A 10,803-nucleotide genomic window follows, 5' to 3' on the forward strand; every position below is an offset into this window, starting at 1 on the left:
TTTATATTGTTGACAATGCATCAGAACTGGATTTTTTTTTCCCCTCATCTGAACATAATATAAAATTTAAAGAGTATTGTGATATCAAGCACTTTAACGTACATATAAGAGAAACTGACGTGGGTTTTTCAGGTTTTGGAGTACATTTAAATATGACTTTTCATGCTTTGTTCTTTACAAATAAAACTGTGGGGTTGATACTTTGTTTTGCTTGGTTATTACAGAATCTTAATACTGAGCGGCAAGGGACTTCAGAAAGTAGAGAGATAAACCAAAACCATTTTGTAGTAAAAATACAGCCTGCTCAGCACCTGGCTATCCAGAAGAGGTTTAAAAAATATTTTTTTGAACCTACCTCACATCATACAGAAAAATCAATTCTTGATCTAATAGTCTGACTAAAAAAGGAAAAACAAGTTTTAGAAGGAAATACAGAATGTATTTATGAACTTGGGAAAGGAACGTATTTCTTACAACAATCAAAAATAACTAGCATTATAGTCTACAGTAAAAATAGAAAACAAAGATTCATTGACTACCCACTACAGGCGTTACCTAAATTGTTGCATTGTTATGGGCACATAGCATTTTATTTTATTTTATTTTTGCAAATAGCATTTTAAACACACACATCAAATTCCGCTGTAACAGAATTTATATTCTTTTTTTAAAAATTTATATTCTAATGGAGGAGTTACACAGTAAACAGAAGTAATACACATTGTAGTTAGATAATAAGATAAGCAAAGAAGAGATGGAAAGTGTGATTGAGGCCTCTTGGAGGGGGACTGCAGTTGTTAAATGGCTTAGCCAGAGAAGGCCTCACTGAAAATGGAGTTGTTAACTGAGATTGGAAAAAGTGTAGGAGAAACAAGTTTGGAGGATCAACATCAAGAGCTTACTTTTGGGGGCACCTGGGTGGCTCAGTTGGTTAAACATCCAACTATTGATTTCTGCTCTGGTCATGATCTTGGGTGGTGAGAGCAAAGCTCTGTGCCCCTCCCCATGTGCTGTCTCCTTCTCTCTCTCAAATAAATCTTTTTTGGGGGGGATAAGATTTTATTTATTTGAGAGAGAGCAAACAGGTTGGTGGGAGGAAGTGTGTGCAGAAGGAGAAGCAGACTCCCTTCTGAGCAGGAAGCCCAATGCAGGGCTCGATCACAGGACCTCAGAATCATGACTTGAGCTGAAGGCAGATGCTTAGCCAGCTGAACCACCCAGGCACCCCTATAAATAAATAAATCTTAAAAAAATAAAAAGCTTGCTTTTGGACCTAAGTTTGTAATACCTGTTAAACATCCAAGTAGAGAAGCTTAGTAGATACTTGCACATATAGATTAGGAATTCAGGGCAGAACAATGGTGTATTTGTCAGGGTTCAATCAAAAGTCAGAAACCACACAGCTATTTGAAGAGGGGTGATTGATTGATTTTTGAGTAAGCTCTGTGCTCACTGTGGGGTTTGAACTTGTGACCCTGAGATGGAGAGTTTTATTCTCTACCGTGCTTTAATGTAAAATATGAGAGTTCTCTAGAGAAATAGAACCAAGAGGTCCTGTGTGTGTGTGTATATATACATAGATTTTAAGGAATTGGCTCATGTAATTCTAGAGACTTGGTAAATCCAAAATTTGTAGGGTAGGCTGGCAAGCTAGACACCCTGGGAAGAGTGTAGTTCAAGTCCAAAGGCAGTCTGCTGGCAGAATTCTTTCTTGCTCAGAGGAGGTCAATCTATATTCTATTTAGGCCTTCAACTGATTTGATGAGGCCCACCCACATTATGAAGAGTAACCTGTTTTACTTGAAGGCCACCAATGTAAAGCTTAATTTCATCCAAAAAACATTTTCACAAACATTTTTTTTTAATTCTTTTTAAAGATTTTGTTTATCTTTGTGACAGAGAAAGAGAGTGCGCAAGTAGAGGGAGAGGGAGAATCAGATTTCCTGCTGAGCAAGGAGCCTGATGCAGGGCTTGATCCCAGGACCCTGGGATCACAACCTGAGCCGAAGACAGACATTTCACCAACCGAGCCACCCAGGCTTCCCTCACAGAAACCTTTAGAATAATGTTTGATTAAATACCTGACCACCATGGCCCAGCTAGGTTGATACATAACTAATTTAATCATCACAAACTATAACAAGAAATTAGAACAATGGAGAATTTGGTGCTAAGCACTAAAAAGAACTCAAAAATATAAGAATTTAAAAAAACAAAAACAAAAAAGAATAGCGTCTATATAAGCAGCCACTAATGCTAGGCCTGAGGCCAGACAAAACTAAAATACCACCTTTCTGTCAGGCTGAGAGCCAGATTTTGTTGGGGCACAACCATAGCCCATCAAAAAGGTTTATTAAAATGCGTACCAGTAGCACTTATGAATCTACCCTAGGTTCCAGGGAAGCATGCATGGGGAGGTACCATATCCCAGAACTCACTAGGACGCCGTCCATGGAGAAGTGCTTTACCAGGAAGACTCACTGGAGAGCCACCCAAGGGAATGCTATATGAGGTTAGCTGCTGAGCACCTGAGAGCCAGGAGCTTCCTGCTGCAGGAGCTTGCAGAAGGGAGCACAGAGAACCAGAAAGAGAAGCTCTTTCCTCCAGTGCATTCTGCTGACAAAGGTGAACATTGTGCCAGCTGGCAAAGGAGAAGTGTTTATAAAAGGGTCTAGCTTCATTATTGCAGAACAGGCAATAAAGGGTAGATTTGGAGCTGAGAGGCAATAAACTGATAACTGCCCCAGTTCCTGATACTCAGTTACAGAGGAAACAAAGGAGGGGAGCAGGAAAATGCAGAAGGAAAGATGAGACAATAAAGCAAGTATCTCCAAACTTTATGGTGCAAAGCTTTAAAGCAGATATTGTCTGCCATGTCTATTTGAACTTGATCCAGATATTTCTATACAATTTTCATCATTATCCTTTAAAATAGTAACTTTTAAAAATACTGATTAACTGCAGTTAAAAAGGTTAGGAGGCCTTTTCAGTCTAAGGGAAAGACAACCGCAGGGGTAACAATGAAGGTGATGAGAAGTGTTGGGTACTGGGTAAATCTTGAAACTAAAGCCAAGAATTTCCTGATGGATTGAATGTGGGGCATGAGCAAAAGAAAAGTCAGGAATGACTTTTGATCTTGGCCTGAACAACTGGAAGGATGAAACTAGAATTCTGTTAAACTAGATGAGTACGGATTAGGGGAGAACAGGCTTTGGAGACAAGTCAGAAGTTCAAGTTTGGACATAATAAATTTCAAATATTGATTAAATATCCAAGTGAAAATGGTGAGCAGGAAATTGAATGTCTGAGTCTGGATTTTGTGAACAATTGGACTTCAGGTATAAATTTGGGAGTTGCCAGCATACATAGATGGAATTTAATGTCCTAAAACTGGATGAGAACATAAAGGGAATGAGTTATTAAATAATCTCCCAAAACATTCCTTTTAATTCCATGATATGGATGTGGCATGACATTGTGTGACATTTAGATTTACCTCCCAATTTTTCACTATTCTGAGAAATGCTATGATGAAGAACATCTGTATTTCCTAATATTTTGCTATTCTGAATAATACCATAATGAACAAAAATCCTTGCTTTGTGAAAAATTACCATTTTTGTAGGTCAAAGGCAAATGTAGACAACTTTATATGATTCAACCTAATAATCGTGATACTTCTTTTGGTTCTTTATCCTGATGTGTTATAATTTGATTAAAATAGATACTGTAGGGACGCCTGGGTGGCTCAGTTGGTTAAGCAGCTGCCTTCGGCTCAGGTCATGATCCCAGCGTCCTGGGATCGAGTCCCACATCGGGCTCCTTGCTCATCAGGGAGCCTGCTTCTCCTTCTGCCTCTGCCTGCCATTCTGTCTGCCTGTGCTCTCTCTCTCTCTGACAAATAAATAAATAAAATCTTTAAAAAATAAATAAAAAATAAAAAGATAAAAATAAATAAAATAGATACTGTAACCTAGATGGAGCAATTAATCTCTGGGCTGCAAAATCTAAAAATAAATCACTCTAATTTGAGCTACCATGTGAGGCCAGATGTTTCCTAAACTCCGATAAAACATAATCCTGAGGTTTCTCCTTTACCTATGTATAACCTGTGTTCTTAAATGACCCCAAAACTTTTCCTGGGTTTCTCACATTAACATCCTATTCAGAAATAACAGAGTTTTAAAATACATGAAATAAAAAGTGATGGAATCAATGAGAAAGAGACAAAGTCCCAAGTGTAATAAGAAAAGCACTCCTTGAGCACCTGGGTGGCTCAGTGGGTTAAGCCTCTGCCTTTGGCTCAGGTCATGATCTCAGGGTCCTGGGATCAAGTCCTGCATCGGGCTCTCTGCTTGGCAGGGAACCTGCGTCCTCCTCTCTCTGCCTGCCTTTCTGCCTACTTGTGATCTCTCTCTGTCAAATAAATAAATAAAATCTTAAAAAAAAAAAAAAAAAAGAAAGAAAAGCACTCCTTTCTCAATAATTGAAAGAGCAAATAAATAGGAAGTCAGTAGACACATTGAGGACTTGGACAATACTGTCAACCAACTTAACCAGATTGACATTTATAGAACATTTTCACCAACAGCAAGATACAAATTCCCTCCAAGTACACAAAGAACACTTAACCAAAACTGACAATATTTGGGGCCATAAAACATGTATCAATAAATTTAACAAGATTCAAATTGTGTATAGTATGTTCTCTGGCCACAAGGGTCAAAAAATGAATCAAAAGTAAAAGCAAAAAGAATATCTAAAACAGATTTTATTTTTTTTATTTTTATTTTAAAGATTTTTATTTATTCGACAGATCACAAGTAGGCAGAGAGGCAGGCAGAGAGAGAGGAGGAAACAGGCTTCCCGCTGAGCAGAGAGCCCGATGTGGGGCTCGATCCCAGGACCCTGGGATCATGACCCGAGCCAAAGGCAGAGGATTAACCCACTGAGCCACCCAGGTGCCCCTAAAACAGATTTTAAAGAGAGATTAATAGCACTGAACACTTACTTAGAAAAAGTGTTTTGGGCTCAGTAGTTCGAGTGTCTTGATTTTGGCTCAGGTCATGATCTCAGGATTTTGAGATCAAGCCCGAATTGGGCTCCTCACTGGGTGTGGAGCCTGCTTAAGATTCTCTCCCCCTGCCTCTGCCCCTTCCTTCTCCATTTCTTTCACTCTCTGTCTCTCAAAAAAAAAGAAAGAAAGAAAGAAAGAAAGAAAGAAAGAAAGAAAGAGGAAAGTTTTTTCTATGATACATATGTAACATATGCTAACTAACCTATGTTAATTAGAAACTGCTTAGAAACTAAAAAACTAACAAAAAGACAAATTAATAATAAAGATTAGAGCAGAAATCAATGAATTAGAAAACAGGAAAAGAAAAATCAATGAAGCCAGAAGGTGATTGAGAAAACAATAAAATTGATAAACCTGTAACCAGACTGAGTAGAGAAAAAAGAAAAAGAACACAAATTGCCAATATCAGGAATGATAGACTTGACATAAATACAGATCCTACAGATATTTTTAAAAAATCACAAGGAAAAAAAAATCACAAGGGATTAACATGAACAACTTTTTGGCTATAAATTCTACAATTTATATGAAATGGAAAAGTTTCTTAAAGACATCAACTACCAAAGCTTGCTTGAGAAGAAATAGATAACCTGAATAGCCCATGTCTATTAAAGAAATTGAATTTGTTATTCCATTTGAATTGAATAGTTAGTCTTCTCACCAAGACAATCCCAGGCCTAGATAACTTCAGTGGTGAACTCTGTTAAAAATTTAAGAAAAATGGGGTGCCTGGGTGACTCAGTGGGTTAAAGCCTCTGCCTTCAGCTCAGGTCATGATCCCAGGGTCCTAGGATCGAGCCCCGCATTGGTCTCTCTGCTCGGCAGGGAGCCTGCTTCCCCTCCTCTCTCTGCCTGCCTCTCTGCCTACTTGTGATCTCTATCTGTCAAATAAATAAATAAAATCTTTAAAAAAAAATTTTAGAAAAAAATAATGAAAATACTACACAAACTCTTCCAGAAAATTGATGAAATATGTGTTAATTTGCTAAAGCTTCTGTAATAAAGTACCACAGACTATGTGGATTAAACAACAGAAATTTATTTTCTCACAATTCTAGAGGCTACAAATCTGAGATCAATGTGTTAGCAGTGGTTTCTTCTGAAGTCTCTCTCCTTAGCTTGTAGATGATCATCTTCTGTGTCTTCACATTGTCTTCTTTCTTCTGTGCATGTCTGTTACCTATAAGACACCAGTTAATATTAGATTGCAGCCCACCCTAATGATCTCATTTTAACTTAATTACCTCTTTAAAGACCTTATCTCCAAATATAATCACATTCCTAGGTACTAGGGGTCAGGGCTTCAATATATAAAATTTGAGAGGACACAATTCAGCCCATAACAACGTAATAACTTCCCAACTAATTCCATGAGCCAGCATTATCCTAATACTTTTACCAAACAAAGAAATTACAAGAAAAGAAAAATATAGACCAACAACTGTCATGAACATAGATGTAAAAATTCTTTTTTTTTTTTTTAAGATTTTTATTTATTTATTTGACAGAGAGAGATCACAAGTAGGCAGAGAGGCAGGCAGAGAGGAAGGGAAGCAGGCTCCCCACCAAGCAGAGAACCCAACGCAGGGCTCGATCCCAGGACCCTGGGATCATGACCCGAGCCAAAGGCAGAGGCTTTAACCCACTGAGGCACCCAGGTGCCCCTAGATGTAAAAATTCTTAATAAAATGTTATCAATTCAAATCTGGTGATAAAAATATGTCTTAACTAACTGGGCTGTATCAAGGAAAGTAAGGTATTTGATATTCAAAAATTAAAAATCAAGCAATGTAATTCACCACATTTACAGACCAAAAAATAAAAGCAAATTATATGCTCATCCCCACAGATATGAAAAAAATGTTTGACAAATTCTAGCATTTATTTATGATTTAGGAAAAAAATAAACTCAGCAAATTTCTTCACCTCAGATGTACTATGTTCATGGGTCAGAAAATGCTAACGGGCATCTATAAAACACCTATAGCTAAACACCATACTTCAGTGGAGAGAGGCTGAGCATTTTCCACCTAGGATTAAAAACAAGGCAAAGATGGGGCACCTGGGTGGCTCAGTCGTTCAGTGTCTGCTTTCGGCTGGGGTCATGGTCCTAGGGTCTTGGGATCGAATCCCACATCGGGCTCTCTGCTCCACGGGAAGCCTGCTTCTCCCTCTGCCACTTCCTGTGCTGTGTCTCTCTCTGTCAAATAAATAAATAAAATCTTTAAAAAAAAAAAAAAAAAAGGCAAAGATCTCCAGTCTTAACACTTCAACACTGTACTAGTTTCTAGCCAGTGCAATGAGAAAAAGAAAAAGCTTCAACTTTGGAAAGGAAGAAGTAAAACTGTCTATTTACAAATGACATGATTGCCCACGTAGAAAATCCTATGGAATTTACTAAAAAGTTACTAAAACTAAATGAGTTCAGCAAGGTTGCAGGACACGTTAATGTACAAAAATCAGTTGTACTTCTATACGCAATAGTGTTACAAGTCTGAAATACTTGGGAATAAGTCTGACCAAAAAATGTATAAGACCTACTCACTGAAAACTACTGAGGGAAATTAAAGAGGCCCTAAATACATGGAAAGATATGGTGTGAAGGAAAAAAAAAAAAAGATAATGGTGTGTTCATAGGTTAGAACAGTCAATATTATTAAGAAGTCAGTTCTCCTGAAATTGATCTATAGCGTCAAAGCAATCCCATCCAAAATCCTAAGTCTTTTTTTGTGGAAATTAACAAATTAATTCTTAAAATTTGAAGAAAAGAGACAAATCTGGAAGACTATGTTAACTGATTTCAATACTTATAATAAAACTACAGTAATTCAGTGTGGGGAAAAATTGAGGTAGATGAATAGATGAATTGAACAGAGTAGAAAGTTGGGTAACAGACCCACACATATATGGTCAATTGCTTCAGTGAAGTTGCAAGGGCAATTAAATGGCAAAAAGAATAGCCTTTTCAGTGAATGTTTATATGAAACAGAAATGAAGTTCAATCCACAATGACACCATATACAAAAATTAACTCAAATGCATCACAGAGGGTTCACAGCTCTTTGCTTTCCCGCTCGTGTGCTCCTTCAGAGTCATTGCTGATTCATAGAGCTTGAAGGATACATTGGCTTTTTGTTTCAACAAAACTTAAAACTTGGAAACAAAACAAACAATGCAACAGTATGGTTAACCGGTAATTTTGAAGAAGTTCTCAGCAAGGAGGTGACTAAGTTCAACCGGCCACAGAACAAACAGAGATACTACTTTGTTAAACAGTTAGTGGATCCGGTGCCTGTGTGGCTCAGTGGATTAAATCTCTGCCTTCAGCTCAGGTCATGATCTCAGGGTCCTGGGATCAAGTTCCACATCAGGCTCTCTGCTTAGCAGGGGGCCTGCTTCTCCCCCATCTCTCTCTGCCTGCCTCTCTGTCTACTTGTGATCTCTGTCAAATAAATAAATAAAATCTTAAAAATTAAAAAAAAAAAGTTAGTGGATCAACATCAGCCTCAGAAGGTTGCAGACTTGGGCTTTAGGGCTTTAGTGATGCCACACTTAGATGGACGCTAAAATTCCACAGTTGCATTGAACATGTTGGAGTCGATATTATTGCTGCCAATTCCCTACAATGGGAAGGGACTAAATTGACTGCAACAGTGGGTGAGCAGTAGGGGATTATCTAGCTTCTCCGGACCTAGAGTTGACTATGATCGTGTGTTGTTGCTCTGCTGTTCAGAAAGACTCTTGTTTGCTTGGATTTGATTGATAACATGTATTGAATTGATAGAACACTTAGATCCTGGAGATCTGGCCAAGTTTCCTGAAGTCATATTTGGGTACTTTTCTCCAGGTATGGTTGTCAACAGCACACCAAACTCTGAATTCAATCCCATTTCCACCATCAACCTTTAGATATCCAGATGACAAATCTGAGTGGAACAGAATGCAGTTTCAGACATGGGCTTTGGCTGTGGCCAGTCTCTACATTGACTCTGTCAAGTTTACCAGTGTGGGGGCTCCACCAGCAGGAGCTGAGCATGCTGGATACTGTACCCAGTTAGGGGTCTTCCAGAAAAACATAGCAAAGGCAACTGATTTTTGCATTTCAGAGTTCCAGGAACATGTTTATAAAGCTGTTTTTACAACCTCATACCTGAGTTTACAGCAAAAAGAATACCTCCAGCTTGTTCTGAATGTTGAGGTGTTAAAAGTCAACTTTATGAAACTCCGGTTTCTCCTGGATCCAAAGAAAAAGGAGCGCGGCTGAGTGGTACCAGAAAGCGCAGATTAACCCTCATGGAAGCTCAAAGAGCCCATACAGAGCAGTCCCTCAAAACTTACAGTGTGGGAAAGGAGTTCTCTGTACCCCTAAGAAAGACTCACTGGTTATCCCGAGGTGAACTGCCCAGTGGAGAGCATGGAGAAGCTCAGAGAACACTGCTTGCTGAAGCAATTCGACTGAACAGGTATCAGACCGCAGTGCAGGCGGACTTGATTACCATACATGAAACCTCCTTGGGTCTTCATGATAGGCTCATGCAGACAACTTTGTGTAGTCTAAGTTAGGCAACTTAGTTTTGCACTTCTCTAACCTTGTTCTTATTTTTCATATGCTTTTGCAGGGTGATGGAGGGTTCATAATGTGCTTGTTCATGTTTCTGTTTAGACCCATGTTGAATGTGACTTTAAAAAATTTTAAAGCAAATTGGATTATCAAAAACTTTTCCCGGCGGAGGGGGGGAGTGCATAAAAGATATAAATGTAAATCCTATGTAAAATGTAAAACCTTAAAAGAAAACAAAGGTAAATGGCTTTGGGTAAGGCAAAGATTTCTTAGATATGACAATAAAAGATACAGTCCATAAAAGAAAAAACTGATAAACTGGACTTCATAAAAATGAATGTATGCTCTTCTTTTTTTCAAGTTTGAGATATTTATTAAACAGTGTAAAATTCCAACATAGCACATCAAGATGACTTTGAGCATTCAGACGGGAAATAGTTCTTGGTTAAGCAGGAAATTGTACAAATGACTTCTGGAAGACCTTCATTCTAAGCAGTTTTACAGTCAAACATTTCATTTAGAAGTCTGAACCCTTCTTTTTCAGTTTGCTGTAATTTACATTCACTGAGCAGAACTTGCATTGATCATTAGGACACACTTTATTCTGGGCTCTGGGTTACTATCTTCATTCCAACAGATACCTGATTGAACAATGACAGACACAAGAGGTACACTGCTGCTCCAGTACCTCCAGCTCCAATAAATATGAAGAGAGAAATCAAGCTTGAATGCCTTCTTGGCCTAATCAAGGACCTAGGACCTAGGGGAGCATATTTGTACCGAAGTCCTTAGGTGTGAAAGGACAGGAAACTAAAGCCAGGCCTGGGACTAAGTAGTCTCTGTCAAAAAATAAACTCTTTGAAAGATACTATTAGGAGAATGCAAAGTTAAGCCACAGACTGGGAGAAAATACTAGCAAATCACATATCTGATGAAGAACTTGTATGCAGAGTACATAAAAAACCCTCAAAAAGCAGTAAGATAGGGATGCCTGGGTGGCTCAGTCAGTTAAGCATCTGCCTTCGGCTCAGGTCATGATCCCAGAGTCCCAGGATTGAGTCCATGTCCTCAGTGGGGAGCCTGCTTCTCCCTCTGCCTGCCGCACCCGCTGCTTGTGCTCGCTCTCTGGCAAATAAATAAAATCTTTAAAAAAGAGAGAGAGAAA

General features: G+C 38.5%; 1 pseudogene; it reads left to right on the plus strand.

Moving 5' to 3' along the window:
• Nucleotides 1-2,507: 2,507 nt before the first annotated feature.
• Nucleotides 2,508-9,796, plus strand: LOC116866039 (annotated as a pseudogene).
• The last annotated feature ends 1,007 nt before the right edge of the window (nt 9,797-10,803 follow it).

The sequence above is a fragment of the Lontra canadensis genome, unplaced genomic scaffold, assembly GCF_010015895.1.
Source record: "Lontra canadensis isolate GAN:19392208 unplaced genomic scaffold, GSC_riverotter_1.0 scaffold9, whole genome shotgun sequence".
Classification (NCBI taxonomy): Eukaryota; Metazoa; Chordata; class Mammalia; order Carnivora; family Mustelidae; genus Lontra; species Lontra canadensis.